Raw genomic sequence first — 20,039 nt, 5'->3', positions numbered from 1 at the left:
TGTTTTTCAGAACCACTATAACTAAACAGCCAGTAATATTTTCATTTGCTGGCATTAACCCTGGCTGTGCCTCTGTCAATCACAAGGCACCATCTCAGAGTAACTCCGCCTAATTAGGGACGGCGCCGGGGAAGGGGGGTGAGTTCAACCACCTCTCCAGGACCACTTTAAGCACTGTCAAGATGCCATATGGTACAGTACAGTAAAAATATCTTGCAAATACTGGAATCAGGGCCGCTAACAAGGGGGGTACTTGGGTCACGGGTCCCACCGCTCTGACAGAGGGTAGGGCCCGGGCAGCTCTATCCCCGCAGCACACATGCTGAGCCCGGCCGCCTGCCCCACTTAACTGCAGCGGGCATTGGTTTGTCCGCAGCCCTCCTGCTATCTTTAACAGCGAGAGGCAGCTGCCTGAGGAAAGCCCCACTATGTGACAGGCGCCGCAAAGTAACGTACTGACGTCATCTCACCGCGGCGCCTGTCGGAGAAGGATGAGGAGCCGGCGCCGCCATCCCGAAGACCAGAGAAGGGAGAGCAGCATGTGAACGTCCATCCTCCCACCTGCCCACTCATTGTCTGTGTGACGGTAATTAATTATTTTAATACTAACAGCAGGGAGAAGGGAGCAGGACTGGTGCTCTGAGCCTTTAAAATATTGCTAAGGCTGGTGGTAGTGTTTATGCGTGTTTAAGCAACATTGTTTACAGTGTTTCACCCTCACAAAATAAAAACCTGGCATCAGAACCAGATTTTTATTTTGTGAGTGTGAAACACTGTAAACAATGTTTTTTTGGTACTTGTGTATTAGCCGGGTGCCCAATTAGCATGCGTACGCAGGCATAGGCTAAGCTACGCTGTCAGCGTAGTCCAACGGCTGCTTAGTGTAGTTAGCGTAGTGACTCCTCGGCAGCCCAATGGCTGCCTAGCGTAGTTAGCGTAGTGGCTCTGTCCCCGTCTGTCCCAAGTCTAGTGAGCGCCTCTCACACAGCGCCGGTAACCACGTTAATGTACCGAATTAACTCAAATTCGCACATTTTCATGCCTAAAATTCGCACATTTTCATGCCTAAAATTCCCACATTATCGCACTTAATCGCACTTTTCATTCTGGAATTCGCACCTCATTAAATATGCGAATTCGCGGCAAAAATGCAATATTAAAAAAGTGCGATAAAATCGCATTCTATTAAATGTCACCCAAGGACACCAAATAACCCTGCACCACACCTGAATAAGATTGATGAAAAAATACTGTTTGATATATAAGAAAGGGAAAATAATTAAAATAATAACTTGTGTTTGACATTGCATAATAATTAACACTTGAATAGAGATAGTGAATCCTTTAATCTTTTTTTAATAACAAACAGTATGATATATTGTAGAAAATATTGCATATCATTTGTGAATGTTCTGTAGAGACAACAGTAGTTACCATTTAGTGCCATCTGGTGGACATATTGATGCTTGCACTTCCCAGCTGTGGGGGGAAGTTCTTTTCTACACTTACAACCAGCAAGGGCACACTAGCACATCAATTACTACGTAAATATTTCAATTGTATGGGAAGCAGCTTATACAGTATAGTCAGTTTAGAACAAATGTCAATGACTATTGTTCCATTTCAAAATAAGTATCTAGCATAAGCAATACACCATGTTAAACAATTTACCTGATTCATGTGTGTACTTGAAGTAATCAAAACAAGAAAACAATTGGATACAACCATGTTGCACTGCAGGGGTCATAGGTTAACGTTAATAAGGTCGACAGTCAATAAATCGACCATTATTGGTCGATATCTGAAAAAGGTTGACATACCTTAGGTCGACATTGTCAAAATGTCGACACAAACTATAGGTCCACATGGAAAAGGTCAACCTGATTTCTTTTAAACCTTTTTGGTGTCTATGACGACGTAGGTTGACATGGACACCATATAAGTATACCGCGTCCCCTGGCTTCGCTCGCCATGCTTCGGGCACTATTATAATTTAACTCTATGTCCACTTGGATGGTAAAGTATGAAAAATCACCATTTTCTGAAAAAAAAAAAACACACAAAAAACTCATGTCGACTTTTTTCATGTCGACTTTTCCATGTTGATCTATTGATTGTGTCGGCCATTTTACTATGTTGACCTAATGTATTGTATGTGGATCTTTTTTATGTGTTGACATATGGCCTGTTGACCAATAGTGGTAGATTCTATTCACTGTCGACCCTATTACTGTTGACCTGCCCACTGCATCCCGCACTGCAGGTGGGGCAGATATAACGCGCAGAGAGCTTCAGATTTGGGCGGGTTATATTTTTTTGCACAGAGTAAATCTGGCTCCTTTCACAGATGTTAGACATCTTTATTTTTACACTGCAATTCAGATTTCTGTTTGAACACACAACACATAAATCAAACTCTCTCTGCACGTTACATCTGCACATGTTACATCTGCCCCAACTGCAATGCAGCATTTTGTCCAGGTGTGTGCTTTATTGCTTTACTTACAGTACTTACAGTACTAAGATAAATCAGGCCTAGTGAACATATTTGTACTTCAGATGAATTGTCTGTAATAAATCAGCATCTGAAGCATGTATAATCCTAGTAAATATACATTCCCATTGAATAATATGTTGGCATGCTTGTATAGCAGAGAGCGGGGCCACGAGGACATGATTCAGCACGAATTGCGTCATCAGGGCTGGGTTGACGGGCAGCAAAGATGCAGGAAACTTGCCCACCACATTGAATGATTATTGAATGACTGCCTATGAGCACAGCCATATAGTGACAGAAAATGCATATGGTTGGTAAACATATTGTGGCCAGAGGTAGACTGACAGGAAGCTGGCATTTGGGGGAGGACACCTTCTGTTTTCTGTTAGTGTCAGAAAAATGGCGGGCATGCCCAGGCATTGTAAGGGAGGGTCTGTGACATCAGCACTGGCGCTGATCTTTCTGTCTGGCCTACGGCTATATACTCATTCATCTGCAACTTTGCACAATAGTGACCAGTCCTTTGTCCAGTATTACAGACCTGTGAATAGATGCATATGATGTACAGCTTAATGAAGTAAATGCACTCCGGTATAAAATATGTTCACCATATACATCCTAATAACACAATAACTACCAGCTGTATACAGCGGACAACCTGTTGGTATCGCTACGGTCGCACCACTGGCAAGGTCCCCTTGCCTAGTATGGACTAGAATTGCCTTGTATTCCATGGCCCTATAGCCTGGCCACTTGCGGGTGTCTAGAGCACTGACCACTTTCTCTAGCTCAGCAAAATAGGGAAGGTTCTCTCTGCAGTGTGCCCTGCTTCCAGAAAAACTTGTACGCTGGGCTTTGGTTTGGAGTTCCCCCACGTACCTTTTTCAGACTGTACACATAGGTGTAAGCCTATAATAGTGTGTTTTCTCAGGTTCTGAACCACCTTTTAGCACCTTGAGCTGTGGCAGCTGAGTTTCTCTGCCAATACATCTGTATTTCTGTCCCAACTGAGATGGCCACTACTACATGTAAAGATGCTTATACTGTACTCTTCTCCTTTGACTATGTTTTCTAAATTATACTGTTGATTACTAGCTATTACTGTAATGCTCCATATTGCTCTGAGGAGTATATTCACGTTTGCTCACATACACTGTACAACATCCACCTACAATATTGGACGTGTGATCCCATTACCAGTAAACTTGTACATTTATATTGCCATCCATTATTAATTGCTGGATATGATTAACAAGGTTGGTGCTGTCAACTTTTCCCATTCACACTGCTCACAGTCTACTAACACAATTTTAACAAAATTGTACAGTACAGTATGTGGAACTTGGACATCCATCATTGTGGACCAGTTATTATAAGATACTAATGCATAGTTTCTAATTAAATCTGGTTGAATATATATTTACTTTTGTTAAGGGTGATTTTTATTTTATGTTTGTTTAATTAATAATTTTTGTTTTTATGCACTGTTTTTGGATTTGCCTAGTAACAGTACTGCTCTAGATTCTCCAGAAGAGATTTAATGGTGTGCTATATTGTGACTTTATTATAATATCGCAAAAACATCCGAAATCGCACTTTTTCCAAAAATTGCAATTTTATAGGATGCGAATTACAGGGAAAAAAATCTCACTTTTTGCCATGATTTCGCACATTCTGACCTGGTGGTTTTTAGTCACACTTCAATTCGCATCCAGATGTTTTCCCATTATAAAATGTACAACTCGCAAATTTAATGGGATGCAATTTTTGGTAAACGTTACTAAAAATCGCAAAACAAATAGACCAGGTTCTGACAGGCGAATTTGACAGAACTATGCACAGATCATTGAGATCTGTGCATGGTTCTATGTTAAAATATGTGTAAAAGTTAAAATAAAAAAAAACGGTGTGGGGTCCCCCCTCCTGAGCATAACCAGCCCTGGGCTCATTAAGCTGGACCTGGTTCCAAAAATATGGTGGACAAAAAAACTGGGGTCCCCCATATTTTCGAACCAGCACCGGGCTCCAACAGCCCGTGGTGTCATGCCACAGCCGGGGGACACTTTTTTCATAAGGTCCCCCGGCCGTATCATGCTCGTTGCAGCTGGTCATCCCTGGACAAAGTACCAGGGGGAGTAGGGAACCCCAAATAAAGAGGTCCCCCCCAGTCTTCACCTATTCAGGGCTGAAGGCCAGGGCTGTCCTCGGTGTCCGTAGGCTGTGGACGCTATTTTCTTACTACTTTTCAAATAGTAAGAAAATAGATTATAGTTGAAGTTATTAGACAAGTTGTTGAATGGGAGGAACATGCTGTAAGGAGAGTTTTATATTAGACAAATTAGATATACATATATAAAAGTGCAGGACAAAGTGCTTGGCAATGTTATGCAGCAATACTTTCAGTAAAGCTGTATTACTCATGGTAATGTATCACTGTGGTGGCTATTTTCCTACTGTGTCCATGTGTTATTAGTATTATTTAGCAACTATAGTCTATCTCAGGGGTTCCCAGCTTTTTTGACTCACGGCGCCCTAGAGCATCAAAATATTTTCAAGGCACCCCTAGGCCAAATGCTTCTTGGGTGCCTTGGGTTGGTCCACCAACCCAAGGCACCCCTGCAAGTGTCCTGAGGCACCCCAGGGTGCCTAGGTACACAGTTTGGGAACCACTGGTCTATCTAATCAAACGTATACATCTATAACAGTATGGGTGACATTCTATGGGATGAGATAAAAGCGCATTTTTTTATCTCGTTCCACATCGCCGCTCTTCGCACTTTCTGAAATCGCATTTTTTTGTAATAAGTCGTATATTTAATGGGATGCGCTTTGGAGGCTGAAAAGTGTGATGTCGCCATTTTTTTTTACTAATAATCGCCAAAAAAACACAAATCTCAACACATAGAATGTCACCCTACCTGTTACAATTTCTTTGATAATAATTGATTATGTATTGACTTGTAGTACCACAATTAAAAAAGGAAAATGCAGGAAAGCACTGAGAATCCTGGTCATCAAACAATTATAATATACTCTACAATTTAGCATGGAGTAAAGGTTGTGGCAAAAATTCAGGCCAAAATATGATGACCCAACTAACATGTCTAATACTAACATACAGTATTACAATAATGTATCCAGCTCTTAACTATCCTAGTGCCCATTCTAATATTTAGACAATTCAAGGACCCATACCAATTAAATACACTTAAGGGCAGGCGTGTGAGGTGCTTATCCAGGTTGTAGAAGGGTTTCCACCTACATACATAATGAAAAAGTAAATAGGAGGGCCCAACTTGCTGAGACTTGTAGTGCAATCCAGAAAAAAAGGAAAATGCAGGTGCACACTCCAATGACTTCCAATATGTTGTCTGGCAAAGTCTTGTTTTGGCAGTTTATTTTTATAGCTGATACAGGTTGAGTATCCCGTATACGAATATCCGTTATCCAAATTATTCCAAAAACTGTACATTCCAGAGAATGAAAAAAATATATATTTTTTTGCTAAAAACTTACTGGGGACATCTGTAACAGCACTACTGAGGACATGATGTGTAACTGGCACTATATATGTGCAAGACAATGCTTGGCATTAAATTTCAGTGCCTGAGATAGTACACAAATTTTGTTTCATGTTTTGAAACCTTGTGTTTTGAACAAATAAAATATATTTGTGTGTATTTCATGTGTGTTTATCCAGCATAAATGCAAGATACTTCAAAATACATCATTGAAATATGAAAATATTCCGCAATACGGAATAATCCATTATCCAAAATTCTCCTGGTCCCAAGCATTTTGGATAAGGGATACTCAACCTGTAATATATTCACAAATATTACATAAAATCCTGTGTTTAGCGAAATACAGTATTAGTCAATCTTGGCAGAATTAATGCCAGACAGTGTACAACAGTGAATTTATATTCCCTATTGAGTAATGTCACTATGCCTACTACCCAGCATTTTCCAACAAAAATTAAGCCATTCACATCATTGGAAGCAGTGGAGAAACTTGTGGGTGATGAGCCCAGGTGCAAAAATATATTTTGGGCCCCCATCCTTTACCCCAATCTAAGTTCACAATATGCACCATGGCAGTGGTGGATAGGGAGAGGTAAAGGGTGACAGGGGGAGGCAGAGTTTGACAAAGAAAAACAGAGGGTGACAGGTGCAGCATTGGGTCTCTAAGTTCGCTGGGGCCCCAGTGCAATGCACTTGCTGCACCAATGGTAGTTCTGCCTCTGACTGGAATGTACAGTTAATTCCCTATCATACAAACACACACCAAGGTTATTTTTGTCAGAACAAATGATCCTATCAGTATGTGCCCTGTGGCAGGAGCTCATGGAGGAAGAACAACAAAAAGTAAAAACATAGAAACTAAACACAGATAATGCCCTGGTTGGAACTGCTGTACGCTTTGTGACACCAATGCTAACCACTAATGCTAGCCATTATTAGCTCCCATCATATTAACTGGTAAGTCTCTCATTTCAGTTACTAGTTAAAACTAATCCCCTTGACTTACTAGACTGTGGCAGGTAGAACCCATTAGATGTGGGCAGTACGGATGGTGTAATGGTTAGCATTACTGCCTCACAGCACTGAGGTCATGGGTTTGATTCCCACCATGGCTCTAACTGTGTGGAGTTTGTATATTCTCCCCGTGTTTGCGTGGGTTTCCTCTGGGTACTCTGGTTTCCTCCCACAATCCAAAAATATACTGGTAGGCTAATTGGCTTCCAACAAGAATTAACCCTAGAATGTCTGTGTGTGTGTGTACATGTGGTAGGGAATATGGAGTGTAAGCTCCACTGGGGCAAGGACTGATGTGAATTTTCAACTATACTCTGTAAAGCGCTGTGGAATAGGTATGCGCTGTATAATAAAGAAATAATTAAATTTGTAATATTTAGCGCCAAGCAGTTTATTTCTCTGTGACTTTTGCTTCATACATATAATTGGTGACTGTTTTAAATCATTGCTCTCAACGTTTCTTATCTTGCGCCAGATGCAGAGCATAGAACATCCTTGAGATACCCTTGCCCTCTAGTACAACCTGCTGTGCATCTCACACTGTTAGGACCGGACTTTACTTGTCAACACATCGTTCTTTAATAGGTTAGAGCCTCTGCTTCAACAGAAGTCTGCCAAACCTATACTGTGATCAATAGTGCTCTAGTCACCTCTCTGCATTAACAAAGTAAACCTAATGACAACTGAATTGTGCAAAATAAGCTACGTATGGAAGATCAACATAACTCCACACTGTGTATGTCAGTCACTATTCCTCAACTTAAAGTCCAACTGAGCATGTATCATATCACAAATGGAAAATTAGAATGTAATAAACTGGAAAAAATGTATTGGACTTAGTGTTTCCAAAATCTAGTCCTTATGTACAGTACAGCTCAAAGGGTGAGATTTAATGGGATGAGAGATTCAGAAAGTGAGAGATTTTGTGAGAAATCTCCAGTTTTTTTAAAGCGGCAATCATTTACACAGCAAAATCAAACTGGTTTTGCAGTGTAAATGATTGCCACTTTAAAAAAACTGGAGATTTCTTACCAAATTTCTCACTTTCTGAATCTCTCACCCTATTACATTTCCCCCATAGTTTCAGTATTTTACTTGCTGGGCCAGTCATTTTTCTATCTGCTTCCAAGACCTGGGGCCAGATGCACTAAGCTTGAAAAGTGATAAAATGGAAAGTGATAAACCACCAGCCAATCAGCTCCTACCTTCCATGTGACAGACTGTGTTTGAAAAATGACAAGTAGGAGCTGATTGGTTGGTGTTTTATCAATCTGCATTTTATCACTTTTTATGGCTTAATCATTTTGGATGGATTGTTAGCAGTGGCGGTCAGTACCTTTTCGGGGGAGGGGGGCTGCCTCTGGCCGAAGCCGGGGTACCGTGATGCAGGCACCCCCGCCCCCCCCCCCCCCTATGGAGTTCCCAGCGCCTGTGCTATGATGACAAGCCTCTGTACTGCGCATGCGGCCAGCTTCTATGGGCTGCTTCGGCAACAGGTTATAGAAGGAATCATGGTCCCGTTGCCTGTACAATACATTTGACAGGCACCAGGACCAGGTCGTGCGCAGTACCGGTATAGGTAGGGGCGGCTGCAGCCCATAGGTAAAAACCGCCACTGATTGTTAGGTCTAAGTATGTTGTTTACAACAATAAACATCTGGTGCCTTTAGCTGATATCCTATTACCCGCAATAGCCCTGACAAGCTGGCATGAGCCGCTGCTTATCGGGGATTGGTTTCACATGTTTCAGCAAGAACTGAGCTGTGGCTGAGCAAAACACACAAAATTTACTGAACCTGTGTGCTTTCGTGCAAAGGGGGTCTTTATTGGACGATTCAATAGGAGAGTCTGATTTAAAAAAAATGCCAAAATAGCATTAAATGTCTATTTTTCGCTTCTGATATTTGAACAGGGGTAATAGGATACCGCCTTTGACTCTATAATAAAGTTCCAACATAACAAACAGCCATAAATGTAATGCACAACGGCCAGTCCTTCAAAAACTTCTGTATAGCTCGGACATGTCACAGATGTTTCATTTAGCAAAAGAGAATGCCATGTTCTAAATGTGTTTAATTTATACAATTAAGCAAAAAGCAAACAGGAGCTGCATTGTAATCATCTACGCTCTCATCATCATTACAACAGAGCGGAACAAATACAATGCTCATTTTAAATATTTACGTTTTCATATACTGTACCTAAATAATTCTGGTAAGAAAATGTGCAGCATGTAATGCTAAGCATATAATAATAGTATGGCCATTTTCAGTTGCTTTGGTATTTCAGTACAATATTATAAGTAAAATGCATTTTTAAAAAACTCTGCATAAATCATAAAAAAAAACCATCAGGGAACTAAATGCCAATTAACCTATCGTCTTGCATCCTTTCCTATCAGTTTTAATTTGAGAAAATTAGGAGCTGACAGTTGACACTTAAATGTAAACCATGTGGGGAAGCTTGTCCGGTAAAGGATCACTGAGGTTGAAGTTGTACATTTGTTTTTGAAGCCTGTAATAAGGTATGTTGTTTTAAGACATTCCTAACTTTATCGACACAACTTTAGCATTACAACAAACTACCCGCCTTTGTTTTTCAACATGTACCTGTAATAGGAGGTAATATATTTGTTAACTGCTAAGTCCAGGGAAAACAAATCATTTGTAATTAACCAAAACACCATTGTTTTTCTGTTTTTGTGGCTACCTATGCTTCACAAGGAACAATACAGAATAATTGCTCTTCAAGTTACCATGTCATGTGTTAAACAAATCAAGACTATTATTTACTTGGTTTCAGAAAGCCTCCGTAAGGCTGAAATAATATGACACTTATCCACAGCATGACCATTCTGGCGTGGCCCCAGATGGCTACTTAAACACAAAAAGGGAGGCTTGTAAGATAATCATATTTCTAACCTTACAGATTTATTTGTCACAAAATCTCAGGAGTAAACATTTTATGTTATAAATAAGACAGGTTTTGCCTATAAGATAGTCCCCTTTGACTATTAAACCTATGAAATGTAATAACAACATCAAATACACTGCTCAATGTCTTGACACACATATTTCTGTTTCACATAGAAGACCATAATTCAACTTTGCGGCACTGAAAAGTTTGCCGCCAAGGCATGAAAAAGTAAGTGGCAGGGCCGGTGTAATGATTACACCATTATTTTCTTTTTGCGTGTAATGTAGTTTTCTGCAAAATCCATTAAATATATGCTTTATACTTATAAATGTTATAAGAGAATGTTAATATGAGTATTTTTTTTGTATGCTGCATTTCAAATTCCAAAAGGCTGTATGTTTAGCTGACTTAGAGCCATTTCACACACGCCAGTTTTGACCAGCCGGCAAAAAAGGGAGTTTTTTTACTGGCTGTAAAGTGTAGTCACACACTGAAGCTAATGCCCTTTCACGCTGCACGGACACGGCCTGGCAGACAGAGATGGGGGCTTTTCACACACACCGTTTTTTTGGTGTGTTATTTCAGCTCTCCCCCATTCCCAACCTGATGTCATAGGTAATCCCCACCATCACATTTACACTGCACCGGCTCATGGAGCATGGGCATGTGAAAGGCACACTGTCAGGCAAAAAGCCAGTCAAAGGGATAGATGTATGAAGCAGTGATCAAAGAGGAGAAGTGCTAAAGTGCCTGGTACTTTATCACTGGCCAATCAGCTCCTGACTGTTAAGATGTAGGCTGGGTTTAAAAAAAGACAGGAGTGGATTGGCTGGTGATAAAGTACTAGGCACTTTATCACTTCTCCTCCCTTATCACTGCTTCATACATCTACCCAGGGGCGGGCTGGGCCAGGGGGCAGGGTGCCATGTGTCCCCCGGGCCGCTTACCCAGCCACCTGCTGCGGGCCGCGCGGCGCACCTCCTCCAGCTCTCCTGCGCTGGCCGCGTCTTCCAGAACACGGCCGCGGCCACAGGAAAATGGCCGCTGCCCCCCTGCACTGAGGACATGTCCTTAGTGCAGGAGGCCGGCGGCCATTTTTCTGTAGCCGCGGCCGTGTTCTGGATTCTGGAAGCAGCGGCCAGCGCAGGAGAGCTGGAGGAGGTGCGCGGCCTGCACCGGACTGGGGCTGCAGGGTGTGGGCAGGAGGGGCATGAACTGCGCTCTCTCCCGCCCCCCCTCCCCCAGCAGCAGCAGCAGATGGAGTTGAAACAGCAACAATGGTGAGTTGCAAATTCTGGCACTGGGGTATATGTGTTTCTGGCACTGTGGGGGCATGTGTATATTTTGCACTGTGGGGGAATATCTGGCATTGTGGGGGCATATGTGTATCTTGCACTGTGGGGGCATATATGGCACTGTGGGGGCATATGTGTCTCTGGCACTGTGGGAGAATATCTGGCACTGTGGGGGCATATGTGTATCTGGCACTGTGGGGGCATATCTGGCACTGTGGAGGCATATCTGGCACTGTGGGGGCATATCTGGCACTGTGGGGGCATATGTGTCTCTGGCACTGTGGGGGCATATCTGGTACTGTGGGGGCATATGTGTCTCTGGCACTGTGGGGGAATATCTGGCACTGTGGGGGCATATGTGTCTCTGGCACTGTGGGAGCATATGTGTCTCTGCCACTGTGGGGGCATATGTGTCTCTGGCACTGTGGGGGCATATCTGGCACTGTGGGGGCATATGTGTCTCTGGCACTGTGGGGGCATATGTGTATTTGGCACTGTGGCGGAATATCTGGCACTGTGGGGGCATGTGTATATTTGGCACTGTGGGGGAATATCTGGCATTGTGGGGGCATATGTGTATCTGGCACTGTGGGGGCATATATGGCACTGTGGGGGCATATGTGTCTCTGGCACTGTGGGAGAATATCTGGCACTGTGGGGGCATATGTGTATCTGGCACTGCGGGGGCATATCTGGCACTGTGGGGGCATATCTGGCACTGTGGGGGCATATGTGTCTCTGGCACTGTGGGGGCATATGTGTCTCTGGCACTGTGGGGGCATATCTGGTACTGTGGGGGCATATGTGTCTCTGGCACTGTGGAGGAATATCTGGCACTGTGGGGGCATATGTGTCTCTGGCACTGTGGGGGCATATGTGTCTCTGCCACTGTGGGGGCATATGTGTCTCTGGCACTGTGGAGGAATATCTGGCACTGTAGGGGCATATGTGTATCTGGCACTGCGGGGGCATATCTGGCACTGTGGGGGCATATCTGGCACTGTGGGGGCATATGTGTCTCTGGCACTGTGGGGGCATATGTGTCTCTGGCACTGTGGGGGCATATCTGGTACTGTGGGGGCATATGTGTCTCTGGCACTGTGGAGGAATATCTGGCACTGTGGGGGCATATGTGTCTCTGGCACTGTGGGGGCATATGTGTATTTGGCACTGTGGCGGAATATCTGGCACTGTGGGGGCATGTGTATATTTGGCACTGTGGGGGAATATCTGGCATTGTGGGGGCATATGTGTATCTGGCACTGTGGGGGCATATATGGCACTGTGGGGGCATATGTGTCTTTGGCACTGTGGGAGAATATCTGTCACTGTGGGAGCATATGTGTATCTGGCACTGTGGGGGCATATCTGGCACTGTGGGGGCATATCTGGCACTGTGGGGGCATATGTGTCTCTGGCACTGTGGGGGCATATGTGTCTCTGGCACTGTGGGGGCATATCTGGTACTGTGGGGGCATTTTTGTCTCTGGCACTGGGGGGGAATATCTGGCACTGTGGGGGCATATGTGTCTCTGGCATATGTGTCTCTGGCACTGTGGGGGCATATGTGTCTCTGCCACTGTGGGGGCATATGTGTCTCTGGCACTGTGGGGGCATATCTGGCACTGTGGGGGCATATGTGTCTCTGGCACTGTGGGGGCATATGTGTATTTGGCACTGTGGTGGAATATCTGGCACTGTGGGGGCATGTGTATATTTGGCACTGTGGGGGAATATCTGGCATTGTGGGGGCATATGTGTATCTGGCACTGTGGGGGCATATATGGCACTGTTGGGGCATATGTGTCTCTGGCACTGTGGGAGAATATCTGGCACTGTGGGGGCATATGTGTATCTGGCACTGTGGGGGCATATCTGGCACTGTGGGGGCATATCTGGCACTGTGGGGGCATATGTGTCTCTGGCACTGTGGGGGCATATGTGTCTCTGGCACTGTGGGGGCATATCTGGTACTGTGGGGGCATATGTGTCTCTGGCACTGTGGGGGAATATCTGGCACTGTGGGGGCATATGTGTCTCTGGCATATGTGTCTCTGGCACTGTGGGGGCATATGTGTCTCTGCCACTGTGGGGGCATATGTGTCTCTGGCACTGTGGGGGCATATCTGGCACTGTGGGGGCATATGTGTCTCTGGCACTGTGGGGGCATATGTGTATTTGGTACTGTGGCGGAATATCTGGCACTGTGGGGGCAAATCTGGCACTGTGGACATCACATTGTGCAGTGCAATGGGCATCATGTTATGGGGCGTAATGGGCATTACAGTGTGGGGATCATTGGGTAATTGCCATCACATTATAGAGTGTAATGGGCATCAAGGTGTGCGGCATAATGTGTAATTAGCATCACAATGTGCAATCTGCAGGTACACAATACAATCATGGAATAGGCCATGCCCCCTTATGTTAGGCCACAAGTCTAATTTTTCTGCGCGCCTCCGGTGCGCGCAAGCGTTCCGTCTTCCAGAAAGTTGGGGGGGGGGTATGGGCCAGTGCTCTGGACTTGCCCCCTAGGCTAAAAGTTGCCAGCCAGCCCCTGCATCTACCTCAAAGTTTGTCTGGCTTTTTGTTGTCCTGTAAAAACCGGTGTGTGTGAAATGGCCCCTAGGGTACTGGTTGGTTGATATATTATCTCCGTTCACTTTATCTCTCCCCAAATTTTAGTACAGAGGTGTTTTTATACTAACTCTTGAAGAGAGATAAAGTGGATAGAGATAAAGTACCAGCCAAGCAGTCCCTCACTGCCATGCTACCAGCTCGCTGTGTGTTTATAAAATAACAGTTAAGAGCTGATGGTTTGGTACTTTATCTTTATCCTCTTTATCTTTCTTCTAATATATATATATATATATCCCTAGGTACTAAAACTTGGAGAGAGATAAAGTGAATGAAGATAATGTGCCAACCAACCAGCACCTGTCATTTTTCATAGCATGTAGCATGGCAGTTAGGAGCTGGTTGGTAATTTATATATGTCCACATTATCGCTCCCCAAGGTTTAGTTTATAGATCCATTATTCTTACAAAGTACAATTGAAAGCTCATTGATCAGGACCGGCGCCACCACTAGGCAGTTTTAGGCATTTGCCTAGGGCGCCAGCCACTGGGGGGCGGTAGTTGGGAGCAGGGACCCCCTCTGGATGGAGGTGAGTGGCTGTCACTCCTCCTCCCCCCACAGCGACTCGGCAGTCGCTGCTGCATGCCCCCCCACCTGTGGAGTGACTTGGTGGCCACACCCCCGCCAGCCACTCCAACCCCCCTGTGGAGCATCGCAGTGGCAGCATCGCATCACCCGGCAACCCAACCCTCCCCCTGTGGAGTGACCATGGAGGCCGCATCACATCACCCCCCCCCCCCCCTGGAGTGGCGCAGTAGCCGCATCACAAAGCCCCCCCTGTGGAGCGGGTGAGTGCCAGGGCACCCCCCCTCGCCTGGGGTGCTCCGGTGCCTTGCACCGGCCCTGCCATTGATTACTAATAAAGTCATCTGATGCATTTATTCTATATAATTCTGGTTATAATTCTGGTTATGCCCATTTTTATACAAATTCAGTTTGTTCCTTGTGTATTTCATTTTGTCATAGACTTATTTCCTCTGCATGTGGATCCGGGCAGTTTTTATTATAGCTCAGCAAGATAATTTCCAGTATTTGGACAATACGGCACAGGGATGTTTTTTTGCAAATGAACCACATAAAACAAAGAAGCAGAAAATTACAGATCAAAACATTCTGTCAATTTTGTTTTCTAAAGCTGTCCATATATGGGGTCATTTATACAGCTTAGTGTGGTAGACAATTTATTTATTAGCAGTTTATTATATAGCGCACACAGATTCCGCAGCACTTTACAGAGAATATTTGACCTTTCACATCAGTCCCTGCCCCAGTGGAGCTTACAATCTATATTTCCCTACCACATGTACATGCACACACAGACATTCTAGGGTTAATTTTGTTGGGAGCCAATTAACCTACCAGTATATTTTTGGATTGTGGGAGGAAACCAGAGTATCCGGAGGAAACCCACGCAAATACGGGGAGAATATACAAACTCCGCACAGTTAGGGCCATGATGGGTATTGAACCCATGACCTCAGTGCTGTGAGGCAGTAATGCTAACCATTACACCATCCGTACTGCCCTAAATATAAAGACAATGAAACCGAACCCTAACTGCTGCTCATAGACCCATAGAGATTGCAAATGTTGATAAGCTGCTGGTACAGATTAATCAGATTTTATTTAGGTTGAAAGTAATCAGTAGTCTGCCTGTAACTGCAATTTGCTAGTGTGTGGGATATCCCTAACTGCATTAATAATCTAGGTTGGTCACTGACTTACCTGTGCAAAGATTGGACTTGCAAACTGTATGGTTATCTCCGTGTCGGACTGGGGCATGAAGGGCCAATGGGTAAATGCAGTGAAAGGGGCTCATGCCTAGAGGCTAACCATCAGTGCATGTCAGGGCCCATTGATAAATATATATATAGTAAATTCTGTGTGTATGAAGGGGAAGAGTAATAACAGCAATATACTGTAGAAAATACATCCTAATCATGTGTAGTGTGAAGTAATCTATTCATAATGTATAATTCAAGTGCACAGTCTAGAACCTGATCCCTGGAGGATGGTGTGGGCCTGCTGTACAATGGGGCCCACCGGCGGTTTCCCTGTTCCTCTGTGGGCAAGAAAAAACAGGTATGTGGGGAGCGCTATTAACAGCAGCTGGCAAGGGGTTGTCACTCCCCTATTAATCAAGAGAGAAATATATACAAAGTGCCAGCGCTGGCTGAATAATTGTTCAGACGGTAATCCAAATAAAACAAATTTATTTCACTCTAATAATAGCAAATGTAAAACACAATAAAATCTAACTTAGACAATGTACAACAAAATACATAAAAATGAAAATAAGGGATGGGGGAATTGTCACAATGGTAACATATAGTGGTACAGTATGTAGCAGGATTTAGAAGTCAAATGTCATAAAACATCCATGATAGGAACTTATATTACTGATTGGGAAATTGCTCCACTGATGAAATTGGATGAGGGATTGTAGGTGTGTACCCTCCAGTTGTAGATGGGTAGATGATTATAGCGATGATGGGCTCTTGTATGCAAAGAGCTTGGTAGAATCCTGATGGCAACCACTCTTTGAACTGGAAAGTCTCTTAGGGACCTGGCTTGGTGTCACAGCAGCTCTGTTTGAAACTTTAAATCCAGAATTGGATGAACAGGATGACCATCATTGAGAGCGAAAGGGTCCAGTGTGATGCTCAACGCGTTTCCCCGGATCAGTAAATTTATGGCTTCCTCATCACTGTGTCAGCTTATAAAAGGCAACTGTGGCTTTTCCACACAATGAAGGCTACAATAAGTGGAATATTGGGGCATTCAGTATCATTGGCATATTTCGCACTTCTGCACATGCGCAGTGGGTGAAGCATGTTTGCATGAAAATGAAAGTAAGATTACATCCCTGATGGATGCAATCACAGTTTGAGGGACATTAAGGGATGGTAATAGGGCGGTGATGCAGCATTTGGGTGGTGTAGTCCATACAATGCATGCATGTCCGTAGCACCATCTTCATTTTGGCATTGTCCTATAAAAGCATATGGGCTTCTATTGTTTCCCCATGCTATGAGATTTCCAACTGGATCCCTCCTAGCACACCCCACAGCGCAGATAGGACTCTGATTCCTAATCCTGGAAGTCCTATCATAGCAAAGAAAAGCGCTTACCACAAGATAATAATATTATTGCTACAACCCTTAAGAGCTGCTCTTCAGAGAGGGGTGCATTAAAAATAACAGTCTTAACAGATTTAATGAATAACTAAATACATAGGACCAACAGTGTAGCAGGACAGCAATGTGCCCTGTACTGATTCAGCCATTGAATGCTTCATCATGACATAGTGAGGGCAGGGTCGCCAGTAACAGGAATTGCAGCATTGTGGTTGCTCCAAGCGGCTCTGCAGACTGCAGGGTTAATGCAATGAGCACACAAAGGAGACTCCGGGTGGCACTGTATCAGCGATCCTGGCTGCAGAGTGTCCTTGCAGGCAACCTGCAAGCCAGAAGCAAAAGCTGTGAGCCAGCAATGCTGATGCCCATGATGGAACTGCAGGCACACGTTACAGCATTGCATGGGGCCTGCCAAGGACTGGTGATTTTTTTGCAACTGCGCATGAGGCAAAATTCTACACCTATCCTGGGGCTTGTGCAAGTGGGGTATTTTCAGCAGTACAAAGGTACATAAAAAGCTGGCAGCTGGTCTTTCACTTGTGGGGTACCGGGATCACTAACGCGTTTTGCTCAGGCTGGAGCTTTTTCATGTACCATTGTACTGCTGAAAATACTCCACTTGGCCAAGACTGACAAAGGCAGAACAATTCGCCACCCAGCACCTACAGGAGATTGCTGCAGGAACATGGGCACCAGCAGACTTCAGCTGCAGGTGCGAGTCGCGGCACTGCTGTGTTCACGCCACAATTAAGCGCCAGCATGACTATAACCGCAGCCGAGGGTGAGAGACGTGGTTGCTCTGGACAGATAAGCAGTAATCTTAGTGTTGGTATTGCATTTTTGGCCTGTTGCCAGGGATGGATACAAGGGGGGCGAAGGAGAAGACGGATACAAGGGGGGCGAAGGAGAAGATGCAAAAAGTTGCATCTTTTGCCATGATTTACCTATAGTGATACTTAGGATTCAATTGCCTACAATAGAGCTCCAACCCACCCTTTTGAAATAAATGTATTTATCTGTCGCAGTGGCGCTACTGGTTACTTACAGTAAATATAGTTGCAAATTTGCAGAGAACTCCGAGTGGATAGCCACATCCCAGACATAAAACCCACCCTGTGCAAATCTGTGAGTGCATTGCGAAAATATCATTACCTGGTATCCTGTCATACATACAACAAAAAAGAAGAAAAGAAACTCGAGTGGGGTGCACTCTAGATCCCCCAAAATTGAAACTATTCTGTTAATACATTTATTTTTTAATTTTTCAAGAATAAAAAAGTTTTAATTTTTTTTTATTTTTATCTGCTGTGCCCAATCGATTTGTGTTTATTGTGTTTTTTATAATAAATGTGTGACTTTTTATATTTTTTATTTATTTTTTAATTTATTATTTATTTGTGTTTTTATGGAAATTTTAATCTTTTTTTAAAAAAATAAATAAATAATTTTTTTTTAATTTTTATGAGATTTATTGTTTTTTAGGAGTAAATGTGTGTCCAATAGATCAGTGGATCTAACAGGCTGTGTGAAAAGAATTTTATACAAAGGACCCTGCGAATTCTTAAATTAATTTGAGCAGATACTGGTTTAATAGTTTGGAGAAATATCGTTTGAAATAATGCGATGTTTTGCCGGTAATTAATAATTTATAAATAGTTGACCATCATATACCCCAACAAACACATCACCATCGATGTTCTGGGTGTTATCACTTAATGTCAAGTGATCAGGGTCTAATCATTGATCCAAATAATATATATAAAGGTTTGCAAAACATGTCAAACAAAGTATTTACACCATTTCTATATACATATGTACAAGTGAACGGCTCTCATCCGCACTTGCATATTTCCCTCTTGGACTTGCTGCATATAACAAGCAATCCTGTCATACATCCATAGGCAATTCACTTCCCATCAAATATTTTTTAGGCTGTACCCTTCCATAACTCTGCGACAGATTCTGGCTGATCGAGGCTGGTGCTGCGGTCACTGACCCTCCCTTAACCCTTTGAGTGCTAACAAGAAATGTGCAAAATATCCGCTAAAATTTTTTATATAAATTCAAATAAAAAATGTTGTGTTAAAAAAGGATTACATTTCCTATGTAAGTTAACATTACAAGTCATTGTGATGAATACAAATGTTATTTTGGTACTTATGTAGTATCTGGGCTGCCGATTTTTTGATTGTATGCCTTAAGTTAAGGCATACAATCAGATGCGATGCGATGCGATATCGCATCGCATCGCATACGATGCGATGCGATGCGATGACCCGATTTTTCCATAGGATTCAATGTTAAAATGGACTGAGTCCATTTTAACATGGAATTCAATGGGAAAAAGGGGTCCTTTTCATACCCCTACTATCCAAGTGGGCATGGAGTTGGATATAAACCTGTGGCGAGCGTAGCGAGCCACCGAGCCCGAAGCGTGGCGAGCGAAGCGAGCCCCGCGAGGGGACGGTATTCTGCGTCCCCTCGCGGGGCTCGCTACGCTCGCCACGCTTCGGGCTCGGTGGCTCGCTACGCTCGCCACAGGTTTATATCCAACTCCATGCCCACTTGGATAGTAGGGGTATGAAAAGGACCCCTTTTTCCCATTGAATTCCATGTTAAAATGGACTCAGTCCATTTTAACATTGAATCCTATGGAAAAATCGGGTCCATCGCATCGCATCGCATCGCATGCGATATGGTCGGGTGCGATGCGATGCGATGGACCCGATTTCAAAATCGGCAGCCCAGTTACTACATAAGTACCGTTATTTTCACACCTATTTTTACAAAATCACTTGGCACGCAAAGGTTTTCAGAAAATAGCAGGTGTCCATCCCAAACGGCGACTTCCTGTCAGTGAAATTGCGAGGGGATTGCGATGAGATATTTTTCTATTTTCATTGCAATTTTTGCGCATTCGTTCGATAATCGAATAGATTGTGTATTTGCACATCTGCAATCAATTCTTAACCAGGTCTTATATTCTAAGGATTGCTCTGTGGTTTCTGTATGCATCAG

This window comes from Crinia signifera, chromosome 2 (genome assembly GCF_055691185.1).
Source record: "Crinia signifera chromosome 2, ASM5569118v1, whole genome shotgun sequence".
NCBI lineage: Eukaryota > Metazoa > Chordata > Amphibia > Anura > Myobatrachidae > Crinia > Crinia signifera.
The sequence above is the reverse complement of the archived record's forward strand: the minus strand, read 5'-3'. Positions refer to the sequence as shown.